The following is a 10581-nucleotide window of genomic DNA, read 5'->3' on the forward strand; positions in this document are numbered from 1 at the left end:
CGACGGAGGAGTCCAGCGAGGGGGAAGAGGAGCCAGACCTTGCAGCGACCCCTGCGGAACAGCCCCACACGCTGCTTTGCGACCGCTGCAGGAAGAGGGAACTCTGAGCCCGGTTCTGCCGGGCACCCGAACCTTGCACTCCTCGATCGGCGTCGGGAAACGGGAACGGGGCGACTCAGCGTGTGGAAGGCCGCCACTCGAACACCTCACCCCCCGCTCCGGAGAGCGCTATTAAGACCGGCGCCCCTCACGTCACCGTGGGGCGAGTCGGCTGTAGCCGGGGCCTGTACCTCCACTGCCGAATCGAGGACCAACCCTGCCTGGCCCTACTCGACGCCGGTTCATCGGTAACCTTACTCCGGCCGGGCGTCCTCCCCGACACCGAGGGCACCAACCCCCCAGGATGGGAGGCCTCCGGCCTGCAGCTAAGGACCGTGACGGGACAGCTCGCCGCAGTCCGGGGGAAACGGGTGCTTGCCTTCCGTCTAGGTGCAGCGACGGTGTGCCACCCCTGCTACCTTGCACCCATCCAGGAGGACTGCATTCTGGGGCTGGACGTACTGCAGCGAGTGGGGGCCAGTTTGGACTTGAGCCGGCAGGAGTTGGTGTGGCAGGGGGAGCGACTTCACCTGGTGGAGGGCAGGCCCGGCGAAGGCCGTGGGACGCGGGCTTGCCGGAGCTGGGAGAAAAAGAGGCAGTGGCGGCGGCGGCGGCGGCAGTCGCCGGGGCAGACCAGGCCTGTGAGCCGGGGAGCGAGCGTGCTGGATCCTGCTCCCGAGTCAGCCGGGAGGCCAGACAAGGCGGCGGCGGCGGGAGCCGAGCGTTGCATGGAAGCGAGGCGCGCCGTTGAGGATCTACCAGCAGAGCTGCGAGGGCCTCGATCAGGACCAGCGGCAGCGGCTCCAGGCGCTACTCGCCCAGAACGAGGATCTCTTTGCGGCGATAGATGAGGACTGCACCCGCACTGCCCTGGTCCAACACGAGATCAACACCGGCGACGCTCGGCCCATCCGCATCCCACCGGGACGCATGGTTCACGCCAAGCGGACCGCCGCCGAGGAAAAGATCCGGGAGATGGCCGCAGCGGGGGTGATTGAGCCCTCCGCGAGCCCGTGGTCGGCGCCAGCTGTACTGGTAAAGAAAAAAGACGGCTCGTGGAGGTTCTGCGTCAACTACCGCAAGCTGAACGAGGTCACCCGGAAAGATTCCTACCCCCTGCCGAGGATAGATGACGCCCTAGACTACATCACCGGGTCGACCTGGTTCAGCTCCCTGGACCTCCGCTGCGGCTACTGGCAGGTACCGCTTGCTCCCGATGCTCGCCCGAAGACGGCCTTTTCTATCGGCCAGGGCCTCTGGCAGTTTACTGTCATTCCTTTTGGCCTGTGCAATGCCCCGGCGACGTTCGAGAGGCTGATGGAGAGGGTGCTGGCATCTGTCCCGCGGAACCAGTGTGTGCTGTATCTGGACGATCTGCTGGTTCATGCCCGGGGCTTCGACCAGGCCTTGACGAACCTCCAGGCGGTGCTGGACTGCATCCGCCGTGCTGGCCTGAGGCTCAACCCCTCACCGACAAGGGCCGCCGTTTCGACTGGGACTCGGGCTGTGAGACTGCCTTCGGCCGGTTGCGTGAAGCTCTGGTGGGGGCCCCCGTGCTGGCCTACCCCGACCCGCGGTTGCCGTATGTTCTCGATACCGACGCGAGTGACTCGGGGGTGGGCGCGGTGTTGGCGCAGGAGGGGCCGGATGGGGAGCGCGTAGTGGCCTACTATAGTCGGGCTTTGACTAGGGCTGAACGGAACTACTGCGTGACCCGTCGCGAGCTGCTGGCGGTGATGGCGGTGGTCCACCACTTCAGGCCGTACCTGTTCGGGACCCGGTTCCGGCTGAGGACCGACCATGCGTCCCTCACCTGGCTGCTCCACTAAAAGGAGCCGGAGGGGCAGATGGCGCGATGGATAGAGATCCTGCAGGAGTACGACTTCACTGTCGTGCACCGTGCGGGGTCTCGCCATCTCAATGCCGACGCTCTCTCGCGGCGCCCCTGCGAGGCCGCGGACTGCCATCACTGCGCCCGGCGGGAGCAGCGTGAGGTGGCTGTCCGCACCGTGGCGGGGGTGGGCACCGCGGCCACGGCCCGGGAGGGGCCGCTGGGGGTGGGCCTGCCAGACCTGGCGCAGCGTTAGGCAGTTGATCCTGACGTGGGGCCGGTGCTCCGCTGGAGGGCAGCTGGAGTGCGGCCTACGCGAGAGGAGCTCGCCCCGCACCCAAAGTCCGTCAAGGCCCTCTGCGCCCTGTGGGAGGCCTTGGAGGTAAAGGATGGGGTGCTGCACCGGGGGTAGTGGGTACCCTCCAGTGGTGAGGTACGGTGGCAGCTGGTGGTGCCTCGGTCGCTCCGCGGGGCGGTGCACGGCCAGCCGGGCATGGGGCACTTCGGCGGTAAGAAAACCCTGCAGCGTCTCCGAGGCCATTTTTATTGGGGTCTTTGCCACTGGGACGTGCAGAGGTACTGCCAAACGTGTGCGGTGTGCGTGGCGCAGAAGGGTCCCCCCGAGCACTCTCGGGCCCCCCTCCAACAACACCAGGTGGGGGCTCCTATGGAGCGGGTGGGGGTGGACGTTTTGGGCCCGTTTCCGCGCACCGAGGCTGGGAACCGCTACGTCTTGGTGGCCATGGATTATTTTACGAAGTGGCCGGAGGCCTACGCCCTCCCGGACCAGAGTGCCCCCACGGTGGCCGATGCACTGCTGGAGGGGATATTTGCCAGGCTGGGGGTGCCGGAGGAGTTACACAGTGACCAGGGGCGTAACTTCGAGGTCTTCGCCAGAGTGTGCCAGCGCCTGGGGATCACTAAGACGCGGACCACACCGCTGCATCCCCAGAGCGACGGGTTGGTGGAGCGGTTTAATCGGACGCTCGCCACCCAGCTGGCCACCCTGGTGTCCCGGCACCAACGGGACTGGGACTGCCACCTCCCCCTTGCGCTCTGGGCGTACAGGACCGCGGTCCAGGAATCCACCGGGTGCACCCCGGCCTCGCTCATGCTGGGCCGGGAAATGCGAACCCTGGTGGACCTGGTCTTCGGCCCGCCGCCCGGAGACGGGTCGGCACCGGCGGCTGGACCGGACTACGAGTGGGACCTGCGGCAGCGGATGCAGCAGGTGCACAGCTTTGCACGGACCCACCTGAAACAGGCGGGGGTCCGGCAGAAGCGGCACTACGACCTGCGCTGCAGGGGGCCTGCCTTCCAGCCCGGGGACTCGGTTTGGGTGTACAACCCGCGCCGCTGCAAAGGCCTCAGCCCTAAGCTGGCGCCGTCGTGGGAGGGTCCCGCTGAGGTACTCGGGGTGGTGGGTGAAGTCTGCTACCGTGTCCGGTTGCGAACACGGGGGAGAGTGGTGGTCCTGCACCGAGACCGCCTGGCCCCCTACCGGGCCCGGGAGGAGGAGCCGTGTGGGGAGGCTCTACAGGAGCAGCCGGGGCTGGAGCCGGACGATAGTGGGGCGTCCGTGGGTCGCCAGCCGTCACTGCGGCGCAGGGTTCCACAGCAGTTAGACCAGTACGAGTACAGCCTGAGGGGGGTGTTCGACGTCGGCGAGACGCCAGACGCCAGACGCCAGACGCCAGACGCTTCAGGTGGGGGCAGTGTAATGCCCTCACCTGGTGGTGAGGAGAAAGTGCCCCTAGGCGCTCGTAGTACCGCTGGGCATGCTGGGAGTGGTAGCCGGGGAGAGTCTGAGGGTCAGCACGATGACCAGCGGCTGACCCTACCTGTGTAAATAATGTCCTAGTAGTTCTAGTGCCCTGTGTAGTCTTGTAAAAGTATAGTGTGTTGTTAGGTAATTACCACCCTAACTATGTGTACTTGTTCCCTCAGTCTCCTCATGTGTGTGTATATCCTGTGTTTGGTTTTGTGTTAATGCTTGTTTGTTAATCGCGTCTTCACTCGTCCTTTGTTCTGAAAAGAACCTGCAAATGCTACAGTATTTATTTTATAAACACCAGTATTGACACTTTGATCAGTATATTTATTATTAGTAGCCAGTCTTATAAATTTACAATTTAGATTAAGTCTGGTAACAGTTATACAGTTAATTTAAATCATCAGACCACTAATGGAACTGAGAGCTGGGTGGAAATAAAACCAGGATACACATTTTAACCTCCAGGATCAGGAGTCTGATCCTCCTGGCTTCTTTACTCTGAAGATTTGTGTAAAACTCTTAAAAGCGCTTATTTCAGGGACTCGTGCTTGTCCTCTACTGCTCCACATGGGTACGCTTTGTAACGCAATAATCTGCGATGTAAACTTTTTTTTCTGTTTAATGAATTTTATTCCTAGGTTTGTCGCTCTCCTTCTCCAACTGTGATGATTCGCTTCTCTTCACAATCCGGTGTGGTTTTTTTGGGGGGGGAGATTTTATATCTGTAAGAAAAGCCCCCCGGGCTCCGGACAGGAGTCTCCTCCAGCTCTGCTTTGTCAGAAAGAGCGCTGTGACGTCACAGACACCAGCCAGAGTGCTGGGATCAGAGAGCGAGACCGCGGGAGATGCGCGGAGGGAACGGAGGAGAATTATTGATCACTTATGTATCGACAACCAATTTATTATAATAATAATAATAATAATAAACTTTATTTTATATAGCGCCTTTAAAGGTGGCTTCTCAAAGCGCTTTACAGGATGACAATAACAATAAATAAGAAGACTACAACAATAAATAAGAAAATTTCACAAGACAGGACACAATTATAATTACAACAATACAACAATAACAATAGAGGAGACCGTGGAAGATGGTATTAAGAAGAGCAGAGGGGTGAAGAATGGAAGCAGTTAAGTAAAGGCTTTTCTGAAAAGGAGGGTTTTGAGTCTGGATTTGAAGGAGTTTAGAGAAGGTGACTCTTTAATATCCTTGGGCAAGGAGTTCCAGAGCTTGGGGGCATAGCAGGAGAAGGCCCTGTCGCCCATACAATGTAGACGGGCTTGGGGGACAGTAAGGAGGGCAGAATTTGAAGAGCGGAGGTTGCGAGGTGGGGAGTAGGGCGATAAAAGTTCAGACAGGTATTGAGGTGCCAAGCCATGTAAAGTCTACGCGGAATTTGACCGGAAGCCAGTGCAAGGACTCCAGGATAGGAGTAATGTGAACACTTGCACTAGATCTGGTCAGGATTCTGGCTGCTGAATTTTGGACATACTGCTGAAGTATGCTGAAGTATTATTCAGCTGAAGGACCATAGAATAATCGATTAACTTCACTGATTGGTGAGTACTGATTCTTTTCTTGACCCTGTTTAAATATCTAGAAAACAGTCAATAAAGACTGTATCGATCAATTACCATAGTGCGTTTAGTGTTAATAATGTTCAATCCGAAATTAAACAATGATTATTCATATTATTATTTAGGTAACTCTATCCTAGAGCTAGAAAATTATATTCCAAGTTGATAAATGTATGTAAGTAACAGTTTAAATACATTTTTCCAGTGTTTATAAATCATAAGTATGGTAACCACGGCAACAGCCGGCACGTCACTGTATGTGTCTAGGTGTCTCGCATTCGTCACAGAGAGTGTATGTGACGTCACGGGCAGCAACTAATACTACTACTAGTGTATTCATTTTAACATTAGTGAGAGTACAACTGGTAGTTTTAATGGTAGTGTTCATAACAAAGTGTGAGTATTAATAACAAAGCGCTTGTTTGTTAATCGCGTCTCCACTCGTCCTTTGTTCTGAAAAGAACCTGTAAATGCTACAATATTCTTTACTCAGCAGCTTATTAAAAACAGCTCCTGTGATGTTCAAACCGATTTTTTACACAGAACACTGACACAGCTTTGCGTTCTGAATCTCTTTTTCTCGTGCGTTTATTTAATGTGGCACAATGCACTGGGATAAGGGTATTCTGTTCACAAACCAATAGCATTTAAACCACAGCCCAGGTTCGATCTGTCTCCCAGAATCACCAGGGCGCACACACACACACACAACCGTGCCGTTGAAGTGCTCTGCTTCATTTCTAAGGGCAACTCAACATTCACTCCTACCCCGAGTGCAGAAAAGACAGCGTCCGCAGCAACAACAGCTCAGGTCTCTGCACAGGAGCTAAGCTGCCCCCATCTCCTCTGCTCTGCGGTTCCTGCGGAGTGGATTCCTGCCTGGAGCCGTGTTTGCAGGCGGCGGCTCCCCGCGCCCTGTCTGTGCGTCGTGTCCAAGAGCTCCTGGGAGGAAGAGAGAGCCCTCACACTCGGGGGCTTTTCCACGGTCTGTGTGAGGAGGGGCGGGTGTGTCCAGTAGCTTATCGAGCGGAAGCCTGGGGCGGCGGAGAGCTGTGATCGTGCAGACCTTGAGGTGTCACCTCTTTGTCTGCTTTCCCGCCCCCCCTCCGCCCAAGCTCTGCTCCAAAGTAGCCCGGCAACCCCTCACACCTGCACGTGTCACAACCTAAGGTGTGGTCATGAGACACCCATGGGGTGTCGTTCTGTTCTTGCTAATTGTTTCCTGCCCGTCGCAGGCAGGAGTCCATGCGAGGAAGATGCGCTGGACAGAGCTCAGAGGGCGCACCTGGGTGGCTTTCCTTCAGAGTGACGTTCCTGCAACACTCTCCCGCTACTCTTGGTGCGCTCATGCCGCAACACAGGAAGGCTGGAGCAGGTGGCTGTGGGCTCTGCGCACCGCCAAAATAGCTCAGTTGGGAGAGCGTTAGACTGAAGATCTAAAGGTCCCTGGTTTGATCCCGGGTTTTGGTATTTTGTTTCATCGCGCCCTTTGTTCCTCTCTCCAGCGCACCCTGCCTAAAGTGACGCGTCCCTTTCTCAGCCCGAAATGCAAGCAAGACACCAGCAGCGGTCCCTGCAGGTTTCCATAGTGTAGCGGCTATCACGTTCGCCTAACACACGAAAGGTCCCTGGTTCGAGACCGGGTGGAAGCAGACTCGTTTTGCACGCTCCTGTACTTCACAGAGGTCTTGAACGACTGGTCATTTGTTCCCAATGTATTTCCGGTGCCTTCGTGCACTCTTGTACCAAACGCACGTTCCTTCTGTACGTGGAGCCGATCATTTGCAATTGGGCTGTGCCGACAGACCAGGACGAGCTCTGTCGGCTCAAAAGCAGCGCAGGACCTGCAAGAACAACAGAAAGATTAGCATCCAGCGGGGGCCTCTTAGTGAGCCCAAGATCTCATCAAGAATCGGCTCCAGCAACAGGGCTGGGCGCATTGTTCCATTCTCCGACCACTCTCGGTGTAAACAAGTCCTTCCTGGTCTCTGCTTGAAATGCACTTTCCTGCGTTTGCTTTGGTGTAACTGGCTTCCCCTGCATGGGCGAATGTGAAGAAGATCCTTAGTAAGTCATTGAAGAAAACCAAGAAGAGGTCGGAGTGGCCTCTGTCGTTCATCAACGATCCAGTCAGGCAGTACTCCTCCTATTCTGCCAGTATGTGGATTCGAACCGGGGTTGTTGCGGCCACAACACAAATTCTGAGCACTATACGATCACAGCGAGTTACCGAGACATACACAGCCAGTAGGAAAGGATGTACTCTCTTTGTGTGACACTAGTCGGAAAAGTCCTGACGCTGCATTTCAACTGAGCCCTAGTATACATCAACCCTTCGACACTCTGAGTGCCAACTCTCTTGTGTGTTTTCTCCATCAAGCAGGTCATGAAGGCAGCAATTACAGTTTGCTTACATGACGCACGCACAACATGGCTGTATGCTCCCATATGGTCTAGCGGTTACGATACCTGATCTTCACCCAGGTGGCCTGGTTTCAGCTCCTTGTATGAGAACGTGTCAGTTTTGCCTCCTGCTTTCCAAAGATCAGCACCATGTTTTATGCCTCCCCCGAATATCGAAGCTGCCTCTAAATCTGCAAATGAAGATGAGTCAATAAACCACTTGTTTTTCGTATAACTATACATATATTCATTTAATACTGATTTCATTCATTGAGCACGGATACAATAGAGGTACAGCTATTCACTGTTTGACATGTCTGCACTGGTACAGAACCTAGCAATCAGAAAACGGGTGAAACTGTCTTGAGAATTAGCATACAGTACCGAGGCCCCCATGACCAAATAAAGGCTAACCTCGATAATCAGCCTAAATAATGCAGACAACAGCAAAACGACTGACTTTGAAAAGGGAATGAATGTCCGGAAGGAGTAGTGTAACCAGCTTGAAATGCTTCTCCGGACCTCTAACTAAAAGAAACCGGGAACCAGCAGTGGCATCGACTCCTTTCGAACTGGGATCCTATCGCAGCTCATGGTGTCCTAACTCTCCCGTATCTGATATTTGACCAAGCACATCAGGAGAGAGCGCGAACGCAGTCCCCCACTACCAGAAATTATGCAGTCGAGATTCCCACATTTGGGGAATTCGCAGGGGTCAGCACAGCCGGAGTGCAATGGCCGAGCCTCGCCCTGGGTGAATCGATTTTTTAAGAACTTTATTTTCTTTTCACAAAAAAATACAGGACATCACAAATTAGAAAGCTTTACATTAATATACATACTTAAAACAGTATATATAATCCCATCTCATTACATTTTGACACGGTACCAGTTATATAGCAACAATTTATTTTTTTCTGGTGCAAATCACATTCTTTACTTAAACATGATAATGTTTTTCACAGTTTCTTGAGATATTGACCTATGCTCTCAATTTCCCACAGATTTTCTGCTTCCTCCCTCCCTTCTCTCCACAGATCTCTGAGGTAATAGTTCTCTCGGGTGATGAACAGGGCCAGGCTACCTGCTGCCTTGACTGGGACCTCGATGCCTTTGAACAGCCCCATGTTCCTCACTCTCCACAGGGCATCTTTCCCACTGTTCACCACGGCCCAGATCCTGTCAAACATGTCAGGAGGAAGTTTGACAGGAGAGATGCCGTTGTAGCGGCAATGCTTGTTAATAAGACAGAATTAGGCCGTGGTATTCTGTCCTAAATGAGGCCCCATCTCACCCTCCATCTTTGTGGTGCAGCCACAGAGAAAGTATTCATGCAGGTTGATTTAAGATGTTTTCTTTTGATAATGGACAGCTCCCAGATGGGGATGCACTTAGCTTAGCCTGGCTATCATGATCAATGGTCATCCATTGGTGCCTATCTGTCTAGGGAGTGCCGAATGGACATCTGGACTGCATTCCTAAGTGTCAAGAGTAAGTGACTCATATCTCACCTTGACCAACCAATCAGGGACTGGCAGGGCGTGGTAATACCACGTGGGTCTCTAATGCCCGCCAAACTCTCAACCAATCAGCACACATCTATGTCTTGGTCAAAAAGGGAGCGCAAGCTCAGATCGGGGCTCTCCTTGGCCATTTTCGCGCATCCTCAGAGACAATCACGTGACAACTGCTGTTGTCTGCAAAGGGACTTGGACTTTGTTCTAAGCGCGAGGCCGAGGATCCCATACGTACTCAGAATTCTACCAACATGAATGATCCGCTTGATCAACGGCAGCCTACAGTTGGACCCTCATCGACAACCTGAATAGCTTATTCAGAAGCAGCGCTGGACCAGGAACGAACCAGCTTCTTCCCAGGCAAAAGAGTGACTTGGTGTTCGTGCCGGGAGATTCCAAATCCATACACAGTGGATAAGTAAACGCCATGTTCTACATTGTGTCTCGAGAATTCAATTGTACCTCAACACAAGTTGTTATCAATTTAATTCATGAGTAATGTATTTACTTCCGAGTTTAGAGTAACAGTGGGTAATAACACTGATTAGCGATTTGGTAACCGAACAATATATATTGACATATATTCTCTGTTGTGTATCTCTTTGTGTTGGCATCTCTTCGAGATTATATACCTTGTATATTGATAACCCTCACAGTAAGGTCTGCCGCTCGTATCCAGGCAGACTAGTATATGTTTGGTGCACAATTTATATGAATAAATGTATCTCGTGTATTGAACCCGTGTGTGTGCGTTGTTAGTTGTTCTGACGATTGATTTTCTAAAAGCCACAACGAACAACCTCGTGATTACTGCTACAATTAATAATTGTCTCAGTAAACCCATCAAACCTCTACAACCACGATACACCACCATAAACTATATTAATTTAGGAACATAAACATATAGTGTAAACTGTATATGGCTGGTATTGGTAGTTTAAAGAAAAAATACACACCAGTATTCCACTTTCTTCCTAAACATTTTAAGCATCAAAGTCTTACATGTAGTAAGATTTTACCAGGTTTCGGAAACGTTTTTACATGCTCCTTCTGACCATCTTAACTTTATATACTTTGTGAAAAGTCATAAGATATTCACATTTTCTGTGAATGTGCTCGTTATCGGAGTAAATAAAAGCATACTTTTAGAATTTGATTAATAGGGAATATAATATGGAATCACGTACCTAAAGAAATTAATAACGATATAATTATTTTTATGTACTGTAGCTCAAATAGTAGTATAATACACTTTCTATGGATACATGTGCTTCTACGCAATGCAGAAGCACATCCACAAGTAACATTACCTAGCTAAGAGAGGACATTGGCTAGCCATTATGATAAATACAGTGGAAAAAAGCAATTGGGAAAATAAG

General features: G+C 52.5%; 2 non-coding genes across 2 annotated transcripts; one reads left to right on the forward strand and one right to left on the reverse strand.

Moving 5' to 3' along the window:
• Window positions 1-6679: 6679 nt before the first annotated feature.
• trnaf-gaa (transfer RNA phenylalanine (anticodon GAA)) lies at window positions 6680-6752 on the forward strand. The gene has a single exon. It is a non-coding gene; the product is annotated as a tRNA-Phe (tRNA).
• Window positions 6753-8321: 1569 nt separating this feature from the next.
• On the reverse strand, window positions 8322-8486 carry LOC138243612 (U1 spliceosomal RNA). Its single transcript, XR_011192267.1, has one exon. It is a non-coding gene; the product is annotated as a U1 spliceosomal RNA (small nuclear RNA).
• Between the last annotated feature and the right edge of the window lie 2095 nt (window positions 8487-10581).

This window comes from Lepisosteus oculatus, chromosome 14 (genome assembly GCF_040954835.1).
Source record: "Lepisosteus oculatus isolate fLepOcu1 chromosome 14, fLepOcu1.hap2, whole genome shotgun sequence".
Classification (NCBI taxonomy): domain Eukaryota; kingdom Metazoa; phylum Chordata; class Actinopteri; order Semionotiformes; family Lepisosteidae; genus Lepisosteus; species Lepisosteus oculatus.